At 38.1% G+C, this 23,968-nt stretch overlaps 1 protein-coding gene and 1 non-coding gene across 4 annotated transcripts in view; both read left to right on the forward strand.

The window, feature by feature from the left end:
- Positions 1–23,968, forward strand: part of CBFA2T2 (CBFA2/RUNX1 partner transcriptional co-repressor 2) — a 141,312-nt gene that overhangs the window by 61,930 nt on the left and 55,414 nt on the right. The window lies entirely within an intron of this gene.
- On the forward strand, positions 9,968–10,040 carry TRNAC-GCA. Its single transcript has one exon. It is a non-coding gene; the product is annotated as a tRNA-Cys (tRNA).

Here is a 23,968-nt window from a genome sequence, read left to right on the forward strand (position 1 = left end):
TTTAATTTTCCCTCCAAGTTCAAGTCAATAAATACAGGAATTAGGAGTGGCTGTGTCTTGCAGAAAAACAACCCACTATAACTGGGTTTTTGTATTCTCACTGGTTGATGGACTTTCCAAACCGTGTTCAACTTTTAAGATCTATGTGGCGTCATATTTATGCTGGGAAACTTAAAATGCATATGGATTTACTTTTCTCAAGCATGCCAAAACTTGCAAAAGCCACTCTTTGTGCTTTGTTTAAAGCAACGGCTAGCAGAAATCCTGTTATCATTCAGTCTTGAGCAGCTTGTTAAAGATGCCTGGCAAAAAAAAAAGAAAAAAGATGCCTGGCAAGGTGGAGTGCAGTTCTGTGCACATATATATGTGCATATGTCTGCAGTTGCTTCTCATGGCTGAAGTTCTGGAGTAATTAGGATATGTATTTTCATTTGGTTATGCTAGTTAGGACAGGTGGGGGAAAGTCAGTGAAAAGATTATACGTAGGCTTTGGCATTAGACTGTGTAACCATGAGCTAATTTAAGCATCACTATTAACCCCCAGTTTTTTCACCTATAAACTGGGAATAAAGATAGCTATTATTGTGGGTTGTAAGAATTAAGTTAGAAAGTAGCAAGCATGATACTAGCAGCATAAATACTCAATAAGATTTACCTTACCGTGTGATTTTTCTCAGTCCCCCTGACATTGAAGTCGCAGTTAAAATGTGTTTCTTGCATTTTTAGTAAGCCTCGCTTCAAGCTGACAGGGAGCCAACCCTGCTTCCTTAACTAATTCTTAGTCATGGGAGAAGGGTGTGTAGAGAGAATGCATCAGCCTTAACTCAAACCTGTTGCTGTGTGGCAAGCTGTTAGTGTTTAGGGACCTTGGTTACTTGCCCTGCTGGAAGAGCTGGGGGATGGGCCTCTTTGAGGGTGACAGATGTGCCCTCTGCTGCCGGCGGGCGCGTGCCGGCTCTGTCCCTCTGCTCCCAGCACCAGGTGCAGCCATTGTTCTGGCTGGTCTCTCTTCATCCGGCCTCGTCTGTTACTCTGCTCTTTCTAGCTCATTGTTTCTGTAGGAAATTAGCATTAAAAACCCATCTGAAACCCCCATGTCCCTCAACTGCAGGTGACTGTTATTGGCCCCAGCTGCCACCCTTGCGCTTGATTACTTCCATATGGGTCTGTGCAAAGAAGTAGTAGCCATTTATTGATTTCCACCACAACCCCCACCTCTATTACTCAAAGTGTAATACCCTGAAATCTATTAGACCCCCAATAGGCTATATAGCTCAGTTGGCACTACAACTGTGATGAACGTTTTACAAGCAAAACTAATTATGCCCTCTTTCTCCCCCTTTACCACCTCCTACCTAAATATTAAATGTAAAAAACCAGAGTGTCATAGTAGAATAGTAAATCTTTTAAATGTCTGGAGATGAATCTTTCTGAGTAGGAAAGCTTTTAGATTTTGGATGGGCTTTTATGGAAAATTTTAGTCATTGCTTTAAATATTTCATACCACACCCATAACATTCAAGCAAACCATGGCCCAGTAGGCCCCTAGGGTGGGGGTGGGGGGACACAAACATTTTGGTCATCTGCTCTTTGGTTTATTAAATTTAGTCAGGGCAGGCAGAATGTTAGTAAAGGGGCCTAGTTTTAAATGATAACATATTTTGTGGAAAACTGCACACATTTAGAACTAGCTGAGTCCTCTAATTTTGTATTATTTTGTTGTTTGCTCCACCATATTTGCACAAATGGTTATTCCAGTTTATTTATTCCAATAAATATCACAGAGGGGAGATTGGCTTCCTAGACTTTTCTTCCTTCATCAATAAATTAAGTGTTCTATTTTGGTTATTGGACTAAATCAAGATTATAATGTATAACAAGTTACCAGACTTAAAACCCTAAATCAAAATTGTTATGTAGACAAAGTCACTACCCTCATCAGCAAAGAGAATCTGGTCCTGGTGGCCTTTACAAGTAAACAACTCAGAAAAATCAAGGTGGGGATAATTGACTAAGGTATTTTGACTGCTGATTATTTTGATGTGTCAACTCAGTCTTAAAGTAAACTCTTGAGTTTATAATATTTCCAATTAAGTTATTTAATAATTCTGATATATAAAGTAACAATTTCAGTGTTTCAAATTTAGCTTTGTGGTGCTTATAACATAAATAATTACAGAACATAAGGCCATTTCTGTTGGAGAAGTGTCCTTTCGCATTTCTTCCTTTTTTCCTTTTCCTTTCTCTTCAGGAATTTGGAGTTTGAAAGTTCCTAGAGGCCCTGGCAGCCAACATTTTACCAGATAGCTCCTTTGGAGGCAGGTCTCCAAGTAAAGCTGTATGATTATGTTTAGAATAGTTTACAATTAATTTGTCATTTTTGAAGAGTCTCTGGAGCGCTTTTAGATTTGTCCCTCAGTTAAGTAATGAAGCAATGGAAGATAAGAGAGCTCAAGAAAGGAGAGAATTGAGATTTGAAACTGAATCTTCTGACTCCAAATTAAGTGTGGGGCTAGTAAAAGTTAGGGCTGATTGTAAGCATGGCAGATGTTACTGTCTTGAAGTGTGTGCATGCATTCTTAGTTTTTCTTCCTTTTTTTTTTTTTAGTTTTTCTTCTTGATGCTCTGGAAGAACAGAATTTTTCTTTAGTGGCCTTTCTGAAGAGAGAAATATGATTCTTCTTTTACTCTGTCTTAGAGAAAGAAATTTGCAGCCATATGTAAAATAGATAGCCAACTGGAATTTGCTGTATCGGTCCGGAAACTCAAACAGGAGCTCTGTATCAACCTGGAGGGGTGGGATGCGGAGGGAGATGGGTGGGAGGTTCAAAAGGAAAGGGATATGTGTATACCTATGGCTGATTCATGTTGAGGTTTGACAGAGAACGACAAAATTATGTAAAGCAATTATCATTCAATTAAAAAATAAATTTAAAAAAAGATTTGCAATCTAGAATGAGATAAATTTTCTGTTCATCCCTTTTAATGATGTAAATTGTCCTATACCATTCACGGGTCCAATGCCATGATTAAGCTGGCACTGGCTTTGTTTTTGAATGAAAACTGTGATTTCTAAAGCAGTATTCTTGAGTTGCCTAAAGTAGAAAAGCATGGCAAATGACCATGTATGCTTTTATTGCTCAGATCACATTTATGATAGAGACTCTTCAACAGGACTGAGATTGGGGTAAGGCAACTGAGATGCCTAGGTGAAAAATATGAGGCACTCTAAGGGAGGCACTCAGCTAAGGGAACAGTCTCTTAAACCTAATTTTTAAAAAATGTATCAGGGACTTCCCTGGTGGTACAGTGGATAGGAATACACCTGCCAGTGCAGGAGGCATGGGTTCGATCCCTGGTCCAAGAAGATTCCACATGCCATGGAACAACTAGACCCATGTGCTACAACTCCTGAGCCCAAGTTCTGCAACTACTGAAGCCTGTGCTGCCTAGAGCCTGTGCTCTGCAACAAGAGAAGCCACTGCAATGAGAAGCCTGTGCACCAAAGTGAAGAGTAGCCCCTGCTTGCCACAGCTAGAGAAAGCCAGCACATAGCAACAAAAATCAGTGCAACCAAAATCTTAAAAAAAAAAAAAAAAGTGTATCTGGAAGAGGGGAAGAGAACCTGTGATTGGCTTTGGGGACTTTAGTTTGGGGAGTCTTGTTTTCAATACTTTAGTACACGTTTTTGAAAGTTGTTCAGCTTTCTTGGTTTGTTACTTTTTGATGTACCACTTAATTTTTTTCCCTCATATTTTGCATACACAAATCAATATATACACTTAATAGGATAACTGAAATTAGTGGGCAGTGTGAGGACATACATTAGAGAATATTCCACACTGCATATTTTTTGCCTTTTTAAGGGTGATTGTTTAATATCCTTTAACTACATCCTTCTATGTCATCTTCCTGTAGCTTTACTCATATCTATATGCTCATGACTCCTAAATTTATACTGTAAGTCATATTTGTCTTTTGAATTCCAGAATTATCTCATCTCACTGCCTAATGAATGTTTCCACATGTCAGACTTGTCGATTATGTTGCTCAAGTATATTGCAGCTATAGTAATTTCCCAATTTTATTAGTTTTTAGAAAAGATGTCTTAAAACTTTCCACTGTGTTTTCAATATCCCTTTGCAATTCTGTCATTTTGTTTCTGAACCTGTGTTGTTGGGTACATACTTTGTCCAGGATTATTATATTTTCCTAAGGAATCATTTCTTTATCATTTAGATAATGATCTTTTTTGTCCCCAATAGTGCTTTTTTTAAATTAAAACCTGTTTTCTCCAGTATTAATATTGCTAATTCATTTGTCTTTTTTTAATGATTTTTTTCTTAACCTTTCAGTATTATTATGGTTTTAACATGACTCCTATGAATATCAAATATGCAGATTTTGTTTGAATTCAATCTAAAAATATTCTTTTACTTGGTAACATTGTTGTTGTTCAGTTGCTTAGTTGTGTCTGACTCTTTGGAACCCCATGGGCTGCAACACACCAGGTTTCCTTGTCCTTCACTATCTCCTGAAGTTTGCTCAAAGTGATGTCCATTGAATTGGTGATGTCATCCAACCATCTCATCTTCTGGCATCCCCTTCTCATCCTGCCTTCAATCTTTCCCAGCATTAGGGTGTTTTCCAGTGAGTTAACTCTTAGTGAATGAGTTTGATACGTTCAAAGAGTAGAAACGTGGCCAGTGTAGTTAAAATGGAGTAAATGATAAGAAGGGCTTCCCTAGATGGCTCAGCAATAAAGAATCCGCCTACAATGCAAGAGACACATGAGACATGGGTTCGGTTTCCGAGTTGGGAAGATCCCCTGGAGAAGGAAATGGCAACCTACTCTGGCATTCTTGCCTGAAAAATCCCATGGACAGAGGAGCCCAGTGGGCTGTAGTCCATAGGGCTGCAAAGAGTCAGACACAACTGAGCTACTTACTGAGCATGCACGCACAGATGAAGAGAAAAGGATAAAGAACTTAGAGAAATAGGGAGACAGCTCCTGTAGAACTTTGTAAATCAGGGTAAGGAATTTGGATTTCATTCTTAATAGTGAAAGGGCTATCAGTGGGGTTGTAATGTGGTCTGATTTATACTTTATGAGGATTACTCTTCCTGTGATAAGGAGAAGAAGTTATATGGAGGGGATGACTGAAAGCAACAAGGCCAGAAGTAAAAAATAAGTTTGGATTATGTTCATGACTTGGGAGATAGACAGGAGATGATTTGATTATGATTTGGATGTAGATTGAGTTTTTTGAATTTGTCAATGAATTGAATATTGAGAGAAGAAGAGTGCTTTCAAATAATTGTCACATTTGTTCTCATTGTTATTCATCCATTTATTTAAATATTTATTAAGTACCCATCGTGTGCCCAGGGACTCTTCTAGACATTAAAGTTATATCAGTGAATAAAGCAAAGACCCTGCCCTTGTGGAGATTAAATTCTACTGGGAGAGACAAATGGTAAAGTTGTTTAATAAGTAATATATGTGACCTCAACTATATATGTTGTATATATTTAAAATATATGTTACAAAAATGGGAAGTGCTAAGGAATAAGGGCAAGAGTTCAAGAAGATCTAGGCTAAGTTGAGGCAGGTGTGTGTGTGTGTGTGTGTGTGTGTGTGTAGGGCAGTTACGGAAGGTAAGGGCAAGAGTTCAAGAAGATCTAGGCTAAGTTGAGGCAGTGTGTGTGTGTGTGTGTGTGTGTGTGTGTGTGTGTGTGTAAGGGCAAGAGTTCAGAACGGAAGGTAAGGGCAAGAGTTCAAGAAGATCTAGGCTAAGTTGAGGCAGGTGTGTGTGTGTGTGTGTGTGTGTGTGTGTGTGTGTGTGTAGGGCAGTTACGGAAGGTAAGGGCAAGAGTTCAAGAAGATCTAGGCTAAGTTGAGGCAGGTGTGTGTGTGTGTGTGTGTGTGTGTGTGTGTGTGTGTGTGTAGGGCAGTTACGGAAGGTAAGGGCAAGAGTTCAAGAAGATCTAGGCTAAGTTGAGGCAGGTGTGTGTGTGTGTGTGTGTGTGTGTGTGTGTGTGTGTGTGTAGGGCAGTTACGGAAGGTAAGGGCAAGAGTTCAAGAAGATCTAGGCTAAGTTGAGGCAGGTGTGTGTGTGTGTGTGTGTGTGTGTGTGTGTGTGTGTGTGTGTGTGTGTGTGTGTGTGTGTGTGTGTGTGTGTGTGTGTGTGTGTGTGTGTGTGTGTGTGTGTAGGGCAGTTATGGAAGGTCCCTACTGAAAAGGTAACGGTTTTGAGACTGCAAAGGTAATAAATATAGAAGTTCAGCACTTTTTTGCAGCACATTGTGCCTCTCACTTTTTTTTTTTTTTTGGTGCCTCTCACTTTTTGAGTACTTCTTATTATGAAGATTGAAGATGGTAGTTGTTTATGGGGTACAGTCTTGACTCTGTGAAGTTGTGTTCATCTTTTTGAGCATAGACAAGGACTCACCAAATGAGAGCCTAAAGTATTTGGAGCTAGGCTTTAAGAAGTATAGGTCTTGGTGCGTGTGTGAAATATTCATAAATAGTTGGGGAATAATTTAATAACAAAAATATACTCTTCTTTAGAAACAACTTGCAAGGTCTTTTTGCTTTGACATTCATGTGTATCCAAATGGGGTTTGAGGTGGCATACAATAAAAGATTAAAAAGAAGGCAGATTAAGAGCCAAGGATTTTGGACAAGTATCCCAAGTGGAATTAAGTTCTTGCCACTCAGCCCTGCATTAAACTTTTAGCTAAAATGAAAAGGAAAACCACTAGGTGTTTACCTTGTTCTCATCATCTGGATAGAGGATACATACTTAGGAGAGCCTTTTATCCTAGCTTAGTGAATCTGGGAAGGTGTGTCATGAAAAGATGATACCCAGGTCAGTTCTTTTGGAAAAGGTGAAGAGTCCCAGTAAACTTTGAGGTCAGAAGTATAATAAGACTGATGTCTAGATTATACAACATAATCCGTAGAAAATACGATTCAGTTCAGTTCAGTCCAGTTCAGTCGCTCAGTCGTGTCCGACTCTGCAACCCCATGAATCGCAGCACACCGGGCCTCCCGGTTCATCACCAACTCCCGGAGTTTACTCAAACTCATGTCCATCGAGTCTGTGATGCTATCCAGCCATCTCATCCTCTGTCGTCCCTTTCTCCTGCCCCCAATCCCTCCCAGCATCAGGGTCTTTTCTGATGAGTCAACTCTTCACACAAGGTGGCCAAAGGATTGGAGTTTCAGCTTCAGCATCAGTCCTTCCAATGAACACCCAGGACTGATCTCCTTTAGGATGGACTGGTTGGATCTCCTTGCAGTCCAAGGGACTCTCAAGAGTCTTCTCCAACACCACAGTTCAAAAGCATCAATTCTTCGGTGCTCAGCTTTCTTCACAGTCCAACTCTCACATCCATACATGACCACTGGAAAAACCATAGCCTTGACTGGATGGACCTTTGTTGGCAAAGTAATGTCTCTGCTTTTTAATATGCTCCTTTAAAAAAATTTTTAAAGCAGGAAAGTATAACTTGTTTGTCATTTTTGTTGATGGAGACTTCTGGGCAAAAGGTGAATTTCAAGAGGGTAGTCTTAGGGTTAAGAAGACTGTTTTGAGATGATGGGTGTAGTCTAGGCAAGAGATGATGAAGGTCTGTATTTTGTTTGTTGTAGATGGAGTAGAGAGGGCCAGAGGATTTGAACTTGGCAGGGAGTGGGTGGAGAATGCAAACTAATGATTGGTTTTAAAATATAAATGAAAAGACTGATCCGATCAATTTTTGTTTTAAATGCAGCCTGTGAAGGGTTTTGTGAAAAAGGGAGGTGAATGAAGCTTCAGTACTGTATGTATTTTGTTAGATATTTGGGGGTGGCAAAATAATTTCTAAATATTTCTAGCAACTTTATTTTCATTTTTTCCAGCAAGATGAAAAAGTAAATCCTAGGGTTCTTTTTGATTGAATTAGCAGACCATATGGTGTTTACACAGACTGACTGCTACATGAGGTAGCTGTGTTATTTTTCTTTCAGAATATAATACTTCACCTGATGCCAATGTTCTGAAACATTTATTTTCTAGTGAACAGTATGTGAAGCAGTTATTCTAGTCATTGTATTTTTTCTTGATGTCTCAGTTGATGTTACTCTTTATGTAGTGTTTAACCCTACTTGTTTATTTAATCTTTTTAAAAATTAAATCTTTAATACAGGTCTGTATAGTGCTTCCTAACCTTTTCACATCATAGCACCAGAGAAACTGATAAATTCTGATTGGCCATCCCAGGCTGAGTAAATCATATCTCAGTACACTCATAACCATTCACACCTCTGCAGTGTGTCTTGCCACACAGCTGGGGAAAGTCTGCCTTATAGAAAGATTCTTATACTGCTTTTCTTTCTTTCTTTCTTTTTTGGCTGCTTTGTGTGGCTTGCAGGATCTCAGCTCCCCAACCAGGCATTAAACCCAGGCCATGCCATGGCAGTGAAAACCCAGGATCCTAGGCACTAGCCCACCAGGGAATCCCCCTATGCTGCATTTTGGTTAACTGAAATTAGAAAAAAAGAAAAGGTCTATAGCGTGTATCAGATATGCTAGGTGGGTGCTGTGGTTATGACAGTGAAGAGCTCAAAGAACTCACATGGGCTAGTGGAGAGAGATGGGCACAGAAAAAAAGTTAGGTGGTACAGTATGACAGATGACATCCTATCAGTGTTTATTAGGGGTCGTGAGAGTGCAGCTGTGGGAGAGTTTAGTTCTGTCAAGTTGCAGTTGAGGAGTATCAGGGAGGACAAAGTTCCTGAGAACAGGGAAGGTAGGGCAGTTTAGGGAGAGGGGACAGCCTGTTTGCAGGCTTTATGCATCTTTAATTTCTGTCAGAGATCTTGCTCCTCTTACTGTATAAGAAGATATTGAAGTTTGCTCTGATGGCAAATACAATTATCTGCCCTGCCAAAATGCCCATTTACTTTCCATTTATGTTGTTTGGATTCAGTCCCCACTCTAATCCAGACTTATATTTGTGTTGTGCTTTTAATTTTCAAAGCTTTTTATCCCCATAACAGCTCCCCAAGGGCAGGAAATAAAAAACAGGTGGTAGTCTTTTTATTTTTATGGAAGAGAAAACTGAAACATCATCATCATATCAGCATTTTTGTTTTCCAGGTCATTAAGAAGCAGGAATAGAATCTTGAAGAGAAATCCCTCTGTGATGACTGTCAGTTCCTAGATACAGTTTTTGTTCTTTTCTTAATTATAGAGGGTGCTGTCCAAGAGGAAGAGCCTCTGGGCACAGCCGGAGTGCTGACTGCTAGGGCAGTGACCAGGAGGGAGTCAGCAAAGCAGACAGCATGGTTGCCAATCCCAGAGCTAACAGTCCTGCGTCTGCAAGCTGCAGCTCTAGTCATTGGTCACAGCGTATTTATATACCTGCTCACACTTGGTGAGGAATCACTGAGTCTGGAGGAGAAATGGGACTATATAAGAATATACAAGAATATGTCACTAGGACTTATATTTGTATTGGGTAGAGTTGTCCATGAGATTCCATAGTTGGTAGTTGTCCCAGTTCATTTATTGCTATGTTTATTCCATCTTCCTTGTACCAATTTTAGTTTAATGCCAGAATAAGATTGAGCTCTCTTAACAGATGAATTGAGTAGGTGCTAATTGCGTCACTGTGATACTTGCCAAAGAGATTTTGTTTTCTATTTGGTTTTGATCTGTTCTATCCGTCAGCCTCTCTTAGAGGGTTATGTTTTAGGGTATCATTGTTAAAAGAGTCATTTCAATGAGTTATGTTTTAGGGTATCATTGTTAAAAGAGTCATTTCAATGAGTGGTAATGGCTGTTATGTTTTATGTTATGTTTTAGGGTATCATTGTTAAAAGAGTCATTTCAATGAGTGGTAATGGCTGTTGACCCTTTATATTTGTATCTGAACATTGTATTTATCCATTTTTGTAAAGGTACTTGAAATTTGGGCTTCCCTAGTAGCTCAGACGGTAAGAGCACCCGCCTGCAATGCAGGAGACCCAGGTTCAATCCCTGGGTTGGGAAGATCCCCTGGAGATGGCATGGCAACCCACTTCAGTATCCTTGCCTGGAAAATCCCATGGACAGAGGAGCCTGGCAGGCTACAGTCCATGGGGTTGCAAAGAGTTGGATAAGACTGAGAGATTAAGACACACACACACACACACACACACACACACACACACACACTTGAATTTTTAGAAGATAGTGAAGGAAAGGGCTTATTGGATTGTTAGTTTTGAGGAGTTGTATTGGGAGGAAAAGGATGATCTTGGTGTGGAGTTAACAGTTTCAAAATCCTGAAAAAAAATTTTTTTTAATGAGATAATCAGTGCATATGTTTTAATCTGCTAAATTTGTGGTAATTTGTTACATGGAAATAAAAAACAAATTCAATTTCTTTCCTGTTTGTCATGTGGAGTAGATGTCTGGTAGCACATGAGGGTTTAAGACATTTATTTTTTCTTAATTCTTCAAGCTCTTTTTTTTTTTTTCTGGTCTTCTTTTATCAGAAGCCTCTTTGATTTTGGCTGAAGACATAAATGTGTTCCTACATAATAACTTTTTCTTTTCAGTCTCACTTCCCCAGGACCCACTTCAGCTACAGATGCTTTACAGTTACCATCATATAATTGTGAGGAAGTCAAGTACTGTAGAAGAATATGTAGTCTGTGTGCTATGATGAGTGTTTATTTATTGTATTCAGTTCTTTGTTACAGTGTGCAAAATTCATTGAGTCTTTTAATAATTCACTTTTCTGGCATCTTTCAATTTAGATTTCTTTTGTTATAGTTATGGTCTCTGGAGTCCAGCAGAGCTATGGTTTCTTTTGGGGTAGGGAGGGGGTAGAGTTCTTGCCACATGGCTTATAGGACCTCAGTTCCCCAACCAGGGATTGAACCCAGGCCACAGTCGTGAAAGCCCAGAATCCTAACCGCTAGGCCAGCAGGGAACTCCCAAGCTGTCACTTCCTAACTACTGTATATGGCATTGAGCATAGTGTAACTTCCCCAGAGCCTTAGTTTCTGTTGAGTAATGTGGTAATGATGATGGTTTTTCCTGTCATTTTGGTGGTGTTGCATAAATAAAATATAGAGTGCTCAGTACCATTCTTTGCACATAATAAATAAATATTATGTTATCATTTACAAATGAAATAGAAGGTAATGGGAGATATTATTGTTGCCAAAAGTTGCTTCCTGAACTTCTCCTTTGTAGCAAGAAAGTCTTGCTGAATTCAATATATTGGATAAATTGGAAACCTGATTCCTTATCAGTATGAATTAAGAAAAAGTGCACAGTGTTCGTGGGCATCTGAAGAAAGGGTTTTAAATCAGTTTTCCTTTGTTATCAGTTGGTTACATTTGTAGTCATTGGTAAAGTGGATGGCTGCATGATACAAATAACATCAAAATATCACAAGTTAATGTGAATAATGCAAACTGTTACAGAAAAAACAAGGTAAGATCAAAAGTACATGACCTCTCTCCTGCCCTACTCCTTTCCTTTATAGCTGACTACTTTGGTGTTTGTACACCTAATTTAGGTTTTTCCACACCTCTAAAACTAATGTTTTCAAAGCAGTTTATGTGATTGAATTTACATAAGAGTATTACTTTCCTTGGAAATAATTAATTTTTAAAAACAGATCCCACAAAAATAGTAAAGAATTGAGAAGTCACATCTAAGGATAAAGAACTGGGGCCTAAGTTGAATATGGAAATGAGATAAATAACAACTACTTATTTGTTAAAAGAACCATAATTGGGAATTTTATTAAATGAACTTTTGCATGCACCCATTTGCTAGTTTCCCTTTGAGCTTTCAGCACTTTCTCCATATTGCAAGGTTGTGGAGTTGCTATATTCTGCAGCATCACAAGGCTTGCACAAGAACTCTCTGCTTGCATTGCCTACAGCTATCATCCAAAGGGGCCAAACACTTGGCATTGTAGTGTTACTTCCAGATGTCATTTGCTCTATTTGGATGATTTGGAGCTTAAAGAAAGGTATTTGCTCTTGAATGGGAGAAAAAATTGTTACTTTGGCATAAGGTCTACCTTGGCACCGTTCCCACATCTGTTATTGATTAGGAGTGAATGCTGGTCAGTCAGAATGCAAGAGTGGCAGCCGATTATCAGGCTCACTTTTCAGGGTGACATACTTAAGGAAATCGCAAGGATGACATAAGCTGGCTGAGCAAAAGATGTGAAAGACCCTCTGATAGATGTATAGAGCCTTGATGTACAGAGACAGTCTAAGTGGTTTCCACATGCCAAGAAGGTATCATAACATCTGCATGTAGAACCTGTCCTTAGAGGGGACAGTGGAATAGGTAGTGGATCCTTTCTTGCTGATTTTAAAATAGATTTAATTAACATAAAATGTGCAGATATACTATATTCAGTCCATTGAGTTTTTAATAGTTGTCTGCTGCTGCTGCTGCTGCTGCCAAGTCGCTTTAGTCGTGTCTGACTCTGTGCGACCCCATAGGCGGCAGCGCACCAGGCTCCTGTGATCACGAGATTCTCTAGACAAGAATACTGGAGTGGGTTGCCATTTCCTTCTCCATTGTGTAACTATAGTCTTCAATTTTAGGACATTTTAATTTACCAGAAAATTTCTACGTATCTCCTATAACCAGTATCTCATTTCTTCTCTTGTATTTCCATTTCATGTAAATGGAGTCATGCAGCGTGTATTCTTCTGTGTCTGATTTTTCCGGTTTTGAGTTTCATACATGTAATTGCATAAATCAGTGAATCATTTGTTTTTAATGTAGTATTCCATTGGGTATATTTCAGTTAGTTACCCTTGATGGACATTTGAGTTGTCTTCAGTTCTGGCTACTATAAATGTCAATATAATTTTGTAAATATAGTCTTGGGCTGGAATTTTTCAGTCATTGAGTAGATGTATGTATGTTTGTTTGTTGTTGTTTAGTCGCTCAGCCCTGTCTGACTCTTGTGACCTTGTGGACTGTAGCCCACAAGGCTCCTCTGTCCATGGGGTTTCCCAGATGAGAATACTGGAATGGGTTGCCATTTCCTTTTCCAGGGTATCTTCCCGACTCAGGGAGCGAACCTGCATTGCAGGCAGATTCTTTACCACTGAGCCATCAGGGAAGCCCATCTAACATTATAGGAAACTGCTAAATAGTTCTCTAGTTGTCCAAAGTGGTTGTACCATTTACACTTCTATCAGCAATTTGTGAGAGTTTCATATGCTTCGTATCTTTAACATTTCATCTTTTTTATTTTGGCAATTTTAGTGAGTTTATGTTGGAGAAGGCAATGGCAACCCACTCCAGTACTCTTGCCTGGAAAATCCCATGGACAGAGAAGCCTGGTAGGCTGTAGTCCATGGAGTCGCGAAGAGTCAGATAGACTGAGCGACTTCACTTTCACTTTTCACTTTCATGCATTGGAGAAGGAAATGGCAACCCACTCCAGTGTTCTTGCCTGGAGAATCCCAGGGATGGGGGAGCCTGGTGGGCTGCCATCTATGGGGTCGCACAGAGTCGGACACGACTGAAGCGACTTAGCAGCAGCAGTGAGTTTATGTTGGTAGCTCCTTGTGATTTTAATGTGCTTTTCCTTGATGATTAATGATGTTGGCCACATGTATATACTGGACATTGCTACATCTTCCTTTGTGAAGATATATTTGTGAAGATGCTAAAATCTCATTGTCAAAATGTAAATTATTTGTGTCTTTATTGTTAATTTGTCAGAGTTCTGTGTACATTCTAGATATGAGTCCCTTGTTAGATATGTGAGCTTTAAATAATTTGTGTTATGCATGGCCCATCTGTCCATTATCTTAATGATTTGATGTCTTTTAAAAAATTCCCTGTTTTTGGTGGTGCTCGGTCTTTGTTACTGCACATGGGCTTTCTCTAGTTGCAGAGAACAGAGGCTGTTCTCTAGTTGTGGTGCATGGGCTTTGGTAGTTGTGGAATGTGGGCTCAATAGTTGTGGCGTACAGGCATAGTTGTCCCTCAGCATGTGGCATCTTCCGGGACTAGGGATTGAATCTGTGTCCCCTGCATTGCAAGGCAAATTCTTAACCACTGGGCCACCAGCGAAACCCTTAATGATATCTTTTGATGAATAGAAAACCTTGATTTCATAAAGTGTAATTTATCAATTAAAGATTTTTTAAATAGTTTTTCATAGTTTGTGCTTTTTTTCTTTTGTGACCTGCCCAGGGATTCTTTGCTTACCATATGGTCACAGAGATATTCTCCTGTTCTTTTTCTAGGAACTTTGTGATCCTGGGTGTTAGTCTGAGCTCCATGTTGCACTTAGGTTTGTGAATGGACTGACATAAAATTGAGATTTTATTTTTTCCTACTTGGGTGTCCCCCACTGAGTTGATTTGGTACCTTTTCTAACAGCCACTTGCCTTTGAGTAGTTTGTCCTCTAACCTTTTTTATTTTTATTTTTTTGAGGTTGTTTTGACCATTCTATATGCTTAATGTATCTTGTAAATAAGTTCTTAGTGTCTATCCCTCTTATCTTTCTGTTTTTTAATGCAGAGATATTCTTGAATTTCTAAAACTTATAAAATTGAGAATATACTTCTTGTGTGCTTGTAATGAAAAGTTGTAGAGTAATGAATGCTGTTGCACAGTATAATCTCTTTTGTGCTTAAAATATAAAGGCATATGACAAATTATTTTAAAATAGAAGAGTGTTTTGAGTTATCTCCCATTATAAGCAATGCTAACATTTACCTTGTTTTTATTTGGATTTAAATTCAAGTTGAAAAGTTTGGGTTCTAATTTCCCATCCTGATTTTTTTTAACCTAGTTGTTTCATTATTAGGAAAATTCAATAATTCTGTAACCCACTAACAAATGCCTAAGAGTTGACTTAAACAGGTTTTTAAAAGTTAAATAATGGAGAAGGAAATGGCAACCCACTCCAGTATTCTTGCCTGGAAAAGTCCATGGACAGAGGAGCCTGGCGGGCTGCAGTCCGTGGGGTTACATGACTGAGCATGTGTGCACGAGGGTGGAGGGAGGTGGGCTGGTAGCATAAACTGGTAGAACTGAAAAAAAAAGAAAAGTTAAATAAGCAAGTGTGTACTGGACTTGGAACTGGGAATATAGCAGCAATTGAGACAGTCATGGGCCCCAATTTTCAAGGGGCTTACTGTACAAGAGACAGAGACTGGCCTCTTCTAGGGGGAAAAAAAAGACAAATTATGCATTTGGGGACCGTGTGACTGTGAACAGAAGTTTTTTGATGTTCTTTATTTCAAGCAGCTGATAGAAGCATCAAAACCATCACCTAAGGAAGTGATTTTTTTTTTTTTTTTTCTTTTTTGCCATTTGGGTAGAACAGTATCCAGCATAGATAACAGTGCAGTGTTTTTGTTTTGTTTTTTAATGAAAATAAGGCCTGAAGCCATGGTTTACAGCATGAACATTGGAATGAGTGGGTATGTATGACTACGATTTTCTTTGTCTATTATGTAGTTACGTAGTGTTTTTCACCTTCTAAATTCTCTTTACAAAGACTTGTTTTATACTGTGATTGGTATTGTATTTCAGGTTCTTTGTTTTTTTTTAATTTTGGTTTTGTTTTGTTTTAATCCAGAGGAACCAGAGGTGTTAGCCTGTGTTTTAAAACTCACATTTGATAGTGATACAAACAGCTGTCACACTGAATAATTGTCAAGTCATTATGAGGGTTTCTTTTGCTCACTAATCTGTAGGTATAAATTTGGGTTTTAACCACATGTGATTGGTAAAAATTAGTTCTTGGGAGAGTTTATGCTGTGTGAGCCATCTGTTCCCTGTTTTTAAACACTGAATGAAGTTAGCCTTAAAATTTTCAAACCATTGAACTAAGATGTGTATTAGGAAGGTAGGCTGAATGAAATCTCTAGAAGAGACACTTGTAATTTGGGATCTATATGTGGACACCACTGGATTTGGTTGTAGAAGCATTAGTATATGTGAATATACTCTTCATTTGGTGGACAGAAGTCTTCATTTTTAGCTGATTCTCAGTGGTGACCATGAGCCAAAACAGGATCTTAAGCTGATAGTACAATATGATTTGTTTTTATAAGATTCAGCTAAATCTTCCTTTTTGTGTGCATCCCCACTCCCTCTTGGACTTCCCTGGTAGCTCAGTCGGTAAAGAATCTGCCTGCAGTGCAGGAGACCCAGGTTTGATCCCTAGGTCAGGACGATCCCCTGGAGAAGGAAATGGCAACCCATTCAGTATTCTTGCCTGGAAAATCCTTTGGGCAGAGGAGCCTGGTGGGCTATAGTCCAAAGGGTAGCAAAGAGTCCGACGCGACTTGGCAACTAAACCACCACTCACTCTCTTTCTACTTGAGGTTCCCTCCTTTGATTCTTGTCATCCATGAACACCATGGACTCTTTCTGGGTTAGAACTGCAGCTTAATTTTTGTATTCTGAGCACTTAGTACAGTACTTGGGTCATGTTAGCCGGAGAAGGCAATGACACCCCACTCCAGTACTCTTGCCTGGAAAATCCCATGGACGGAGGAGCCTGGTAGGCTGCAGTCCATAGGGTTGCTAAGAGTCGGACACAACTGAGCGACTTCACTTTCATTTTTCACTTTCATGCATTGGAGAAGGAAATGGCAACCCACTCCAGTGTTCTTGCCTGGAGAATCCCAGGGACGGGGGAGCCTGGTGGGCTGCTGTCTATGGGGTTGCACAGAGTCGGACACGACTGAAGTGACTTAGCAGCAGCAGCAGCCTTTAGCAATGATGGATAAGATGAATCATTATTGTAACCTCTTGCTTTAAAAATGGCAGTACTACCTTACCTTTTATTAAAAACAAGTTCTGTTCTTTCCATATTTTCTTCCAGTTTTTGCCTACAATTGTATTTACGTTTTATATGTTATTTCCATAAATACATTATATATTCTCTTTTCCTTTACCTTAAGGCCTTACTACATTGTCATTATTTCAGTAGAAAAGTATACTCATAATGTGCATTGTTTTTATCACATATCATTATTTCCATGAAATCTTGTTGCCATTTACCAGTCCTTTATACAAGAACATGATTGTACTAATTTGAGAACTCATTTGTTTCAGTTTAGCCATTACCATAAAGTTGTCCTAGCCACAAGGTAATGGGCTTTTCCCAGGGTCAGAGCCACAAGCTCCAAAATCTTGCCTGGGTCTGATTTTCTTTGTCTGGACAGCCTGCCTATATGGCTTAATTTTGTAAATGTTATCTTGGGAGAGGTAACTATTTTGTTGTTGTTTTAGTTGCTAAGTGTTGTCCCCCACCATGGACTGTAGCCCACCAGGCTTCTCTGTCTATGGGATTGCCAAGGTAAGAATACTGAGTGGATAACCACTTCGTTCTCCCCTGGATCTTCCCAACCCAGGGATCAAACCCATGGCTTCTACATTGCAGGCGAATTCTTTACTGCTGAGCCAAGTCAAGTATAAGAACTATTTTTACAAATCAATAATTTGAATACAATATTTGATAAGGTTTTAGGATGTTTCTTTTTGAGTTGAGTATGTTTATACAATGTCTTCATATTTTATGTTTCATAAAACATAGTAAATATTTTTAAATCACCTTGTTTCCAAAAAAAGATAAAATTACATATAATTAAGAATGAATTGTTTGTTGAATTTAAATAATGAATCATAGAGAGATGTTGATTGGATATATTTAAAGCCCTTAGTCACCTTCTTTGGATTTAGGTGGTGACCAGGTCTCTACCAGCAATGCATTTTGAAACCATTTCATCAGATGTGTTCTTTCTGCAGGGAGTGCTGCTATAGTATGCATTTATTTCCACCCGCAGAGGACAACTGTGAAAAATGCTATAAGCACTTTGCTGCACCCCCTTACACCAGCCATACCATGCATTTAGTTATGAACTTTCTATTTCCCCTTCTTGATTATGTACTCTGGTCTTAGGGTTTGGTTTTTTTTTTTTTGAGGGGACAGGTGTGTAAGTATCATTTTTGGATTAGAAGATTTCTTCTCAACCCGTTAGGTAAACTGTAGCCAGCTTCTTCAGCTGGCTTCTTGGTAGGAACAGTAGAGTTAGTAACAGCAGTAATAGTGGATGATATTGATGACGATGTTGGTGTTTTTGTAAAATGGTTTATAATTTAGAACAGGACTACTAACTTCGTTTCCTGATGACAAAACAGGTTGGAGAGAGGGCAGACTTCATTGTCTGTTTTATATAGACAGTGAACCACTCTTTTAGGTGTGGTTATTTGTTGAAGCAGTTACTATGTACGGAAAAATGATACCCTGTAAACTCACAGTGAAGTTTTGACAGGTTAACTGGCATGCTTTTGGTCATACAACCAAATTACTGGGATTATAACCTAGGGCAGTTGGTCTGAATTAAGAACCTATTTTTACCCATCTGTGCTGCTCATATGGAGAAGGACTGGGATCTAGGGCTTCTGACTTTGAAGTCTTGGTTTTCCTGTCATGCTTCCTATTTCAGGTAATCTGTTCCATTGTTCCCTGACCCTAAGTATTTGTCAAAATTTTGGTTTCAGTAATTAGGTCACTGTAACTAGATCATACTGCTTGTGTGTAAAGGAAGACTTAATATGTTAGGAATGCTTGGCGACTCAGTGGGTATCTTATGATTCCTCTGTAGAAAAGAAAATCTAGTGAGGAGAGTAAATGAAAATATTTCATAAGCAGTGTTCTAAAAGAATTCAAGAAATTGGTCTTTACTTGCTATGCCCACTATATCCTCTATTTCATTTTCATACTCCTTTACATATTCTGTGTCCATGTGTATCAATTTTTAAAATAAATAATTGTAATCATACCGCATATATAAGTTTATAGGAGGCTTCCCCCTCCATAATTTTGTTTTGTATGCATGTTCCAAGTGTTGAATGATCTTTATAATTTGTGATGCCTTCATAATTCACATTGACATGCAGTTCCACCATTTAATTAAGCATTCCTCTGTGGCATAGATTGTTTTATCCCTTGAGTTATTTTCTTAAGAACAAATTCCCAGGAGTGAGGTCACACAGTCAAATGGTATGAACATTTTTCTGGCAAAGAAATCATTTTTTAACCCCAGTAGCTGAAGTGGTACTTGGAAATATGTTTATTTCTGTGTTTTTTCTTTCTAGTACTTTACTAATCAGATACTGGAACTAATGGAAGATAACAAGCATATAGATAGTCCAGAAAGCCTTACAGTTTGAGCTGGAAATACATCAGAATTTTCTCCCAGAATTCAATATCCATTTTCTTATACTTTGGCAGAATGATGGAGGACTGACTGACTGATGAAATGTGTAAAATTGATATTAAAACCTTGCCCATGGCAAATTGAAAGTTAACTTTAGAAGAAAAGCTTAACAATAGAGAAAAGCATGATTACTCTTCATGGTTAATTATGAAATATAGATTTAATTCTTTTGTTCTTCGTTGCATGTAAGACTCTTATTTGACTATTTGCCATTTCCCTAAAAAGGTAGATATTAATGGGTATTTTACTTTACCATGTGCAGACAGACTGCAGGTATATGCTCATGTAATCCTATCAACACTGCAATTAATTATTATTATTTTAATCCATATTTTTAGAGTAAACTGTGGTTCCTATTGGTATTGGTTCTTTGCCCAAAACAATGAAAAATGCTCATCATATCTTTCTCTGAAGGTTTTAAGTAGACACTGAACTCATGAAAGTCATTCATATCTTACAGCAGATCCTTGCATAGGGCATGGATTCAAAATTGATAAAATCTTAAGATTCTTCTTAGTCAAGAGTTTCTAAAATCAAAAGTACTTTGCCATAAGGACTGATATAGAGAAGGAGAAAGAGAAAAGATGCTCTGAGTCAGGAAAAAGTCCCCACAGAGTCCTGTCCTGTCCCCACAATGGTATGTATTTTGACTCTTTAAAGTTTTCTTTTTCTTAGAATATTCATAATTAGAGCACAGAAATTTAGGACTATCTCAGTTTGGAAGCTGTGTACTTAATTACTAGCTTCCTAAAAGTATATGGGATAGTCTCATAGAATTGTCTCTACCTAAGTCTAAACTTCCAGAGAAGGCAATGGCACCCCACTCCAGCACTCTTTCGCCTGGAAAATCCCATGGACAGAGGAGCCTGGCAGGCTTCAGTCCATGGGGTCGCTAAGAGTTGGACACGACTGAGTGACTTCACTTTCACTTTTCACTTGCGTGCACTGGAGAAGGAAATGGCAACCCACTCCAGTGTTCTTGCCTGGAGAATCCCAGGGACGGGGGAGCCTGGTGGGCTGCCGTCTGTGGGGTCTCACAGAGTCGGACACGACTGCAGCGACTTAGCAGCAGCAGCAGCAAGTCTAAACTTCACTACTAAACTGTGATTAATACTGTTTGCCTTTGTTGACTGGAATTAGTTTTAATTACATTCTCTTAAGTGGAACTTGTGTGGAAGACATCTTAGATGTTTCCAAGACCTAAAGTTGAATTGTTTTACATGTATTTCATTTTAACTTGTTATGTCTGGGCTGTTTTGGCATTAAAAACCATTAATCTTAACATTTGTATCCCAAGGCAAATGAGAGGCAGATGCTCACATCTGGACCATTTGTTCCAAACATTGTTTCATTCATGTAGGTTAAATTACACTAGAAATTTTTATAGTGATGAAGTTAGGAATTTAGAGTGAACCATTTTTTCCCATTGAAAGGGAGTGTTGTCTGTAATTTCAATAGAAATCTCGGTGTGAATAAACAGATATACACATATTTTTTAAAAATTACCATTGTCATTCAGCTCATATTTCTTTATTGTTCCTTTTTTTCTGGCCTGTTTGAAAGGCTTATACTGCATGATCTTTTTCTTTATTCCTCAGTTTATTATAAAGAACAATGCTGTATTTAAGAGTAATAACAGTACACCCTAATCAAGCAAAGTGATTCCATCATGTAGGGATGGTTTGACATTAAGGCCTTCAAGGAGAAAAAAAAAATTCTATAAATAGATCCCTTCCCCACATAAAAAAAGTGTTCGATTAAACTGAAGACCTATTTCTAATAGAAACAAATAAAAAGCAAGTTTGTTGTTGATAGAAACTTAAAGGGTGTAAATGCATAATGTATGGCTTTAATTAGAGCTGAAACTTAATGATGGTGAAGACAAACAGAGGACAGTTTGGGTCTGTGGGAAACACACAAGTGAATAAATCTGATATAGAACTTCTGGGATAGAAGTCAAATGCTCAGACACAAAGATCACAAGGAGGCTGAGGAAACACCCCGTTTAGTCTTTATCCATTGTGGGGCTATTAGTCTTGATTCTGTTTCTGCCAGATGCGTTAAAATAAAACATCGTTTACATGTATATCTTACTACATTTTTTAAAATTTAGGCCCATAAAATGATCAGTTAGTATAAATTCTCTTTATTTGGAGCTTAAAGGAACTAAAAAGGAACAATAAATCAAAACTGTTTTTTTTTTTGGCCATGATGGCTTGTGGGCCAGAATTGTAGTTCTCCAACCAGGGACTGAACCAGGGAATTCCCAAAATTATCCTGCCCTTAATTGATCAGCCCAAACAGTGCTAGGTCATTATTGTCCAGATTTCTCTCTAATTGAGTTTCTTTTTGTGGCATGCGGTTTGTGCTAGATTTTTCGATTTTTATTTCATTTGCTTGTGAACAGCAGCCCTCGCAGCTGGACAGTATTGACAGCATTTTATGAACAAGGAAACTGAGACTTTTCAGGAGGAACTATTCCTACTATTAAAGAGTTATAAAAGTAGCAGAACCTCAGTTTGAATATGAATCTGTTTGAATCCAGAGACCATGTTTTTTTTTTCTTGCTGTGTCATATTTCTACATCAGAGCTGTCCAGTTGAAATATAATACACACCATGTAGGCTTATAGTAAGGGGCACATAATGTAAAATTTTCTAGTAACTTCATTGAAAAAAAATTAAATTTCTTTTTTTATTTTCATTTTTTCTTTTTTAAATTATGAGAGTATGGTAACATATTTACAGGAGACTTAGAAAGTACAGAACAATGTTACATGTAGTTCCACTATATATTACAATTATTTTTTTAAGTAGATAAATTAAGATTTTTAGTTGGAGCTTCAATATCAAACTCTCAAAAATTAATAGAATGAGTATACAGAGAAGTAGAAGGATATAGTAGACCTCAAGAGCACTATGAACCAATTTAGCATAATTAAGATTTATACAATTTTCATGCAACAGTAGGACACAAGTTCTTTTCAAGTTCTCATAGACTATAAACTCGGAGACACTGTAACATACCCAGGGACACAAAACAAGGTGCAAAAATTTCATGGTCTAAAGGTATTAAAATCATTCAGTGTCTGTTCTCATATCACTGAGGGATTGTGTTAGAAATTAATATCAAAATATATTTGAACATAACCCATATACTTGCAAGTGCAATGTGACATTTACCAAGAGAGATCTTTGACTTAGCCAATTCGAAAGCATCATTTCCTCAGCACTTAGCTTTCTTTATGGTCCAACTCTCACATCCGTACATGATTACTGGAAAAACCAGAGCTTTGATTAGATGGACCTTTGTTGGCAAAGTGATGTCTCTGCTTTTTAATATGCTGTCTAGATTTGTCATAGCTTTTCTTCCAAGGAGAGAGTGTCTTTTAATTTCATGGCTGCAGTCACTGTCCATAGTGATTTTGGAGCCCAGAAAAGTAAAGTCTGTCACTTTTTCCATTTTTTCCCCATCTGTTTGCCATGAAGTGATGGGACTGGATGCCATGATCTTAGTTTTTTTGAATATTGACTTTTAAGCCAGCCTTTTCACTGTCCTATTTCACCTTCATCAAAATGCTCTTTAGTTCCTCTTTGCTTTCTTCTGTTAGGGTAGTGTCATCTGCATATCTGAGGTTATTAAAATTTCTCCCAAGCAATCTTGATTCCAGCTTCAGAGGTTGAGGTTTAGATTGTATATAATAGAGGTAACATTCACCTCAAGGCACAATGCTGATCAAATGTAATTTAAGTCATTCTGTTGATGTGAAAAATATTAACTTGGTGGAGACTTGAAACAGATGGTGTGCCGTTGGAATAGATAACTTTATTATTCCAAATAAACATTTGTTGAAGCTGAGAAGCAACAATCCATATTTCACTTTTCCCTATTTACATTATCAAGTCAGCTGTGTTGCTGCTACTTTTAACTTGCATTAAGGTTACCAACACAGTTTTTTTGTTTTTTGTTTTTTTTTTTACCAACACAGTTTTGATGTTGGCAGGCAGTTACAACATATCCTTAAATTTTTTAAATCATTGGCATTGGAAGAGACCTTTCAGTTACTTTCAACATGCAGTGGTATAATGATTGTTAATACATTCCTGATGGATAGCTGTCTAATGATATCTTATACATGAGTCGTGTAACAGAGCACTTTCTTAGTTATTACTTCTTTGGCTTTTCAACACCTCCCTCCCATGTTACAGATGAGGAAAACGACTCTGGAGTGAACTGTACAAGGTCCCACAGTTGATAAACTGGCAGAATAATTAGGATTCAAAGTCACATCTTGTAGTTTCATGCCCAGTCTTCTTTGGGCTACAGTAGCCTGCTTTTGATTCTATAAAGACTTAAATCTTCAGCTGGTTTGGAATTTGATCCGTTTGTGAGACTGTCCTTTTCTTCTTACCTTTGCTGCAAACTAGCCGTTTGGTCTTTGTTATATATTCTGATTCAACTAAGAGTCTTAATTTTGGAGAGGAAGGACGATTATATATTTACTTTTTGATCTGGCCTAAAGCACTGGACATTGTGCTTGACTTGTTCCAGTTAAGTTTTGGAATGAGATTTGTGTACAGTCTCTTAAATGCCTTTGTATCCTTTGCTACAAATAATATATTTGTTCTAGGCTTCTTTGTAATTTTTTCTTGTTTGTTGATGGTTTGACAAAAGGCGAAGTTTTAAAATAC

Source organism: Cervus canadensis, chromosome 10, assembly GCF_019320065.1.
Source record: "Cervus canadensis isolate Bull #8, Minnesota chromosome 10, ASM1932006v1, whole genome shotgun sequence".
Taxonomy (NCBI): Eukaryota; Metazoa; Chordata; class Mammalia; order Artiodactyla; family Cervidae; genus Cervus; species Cervus canadensis.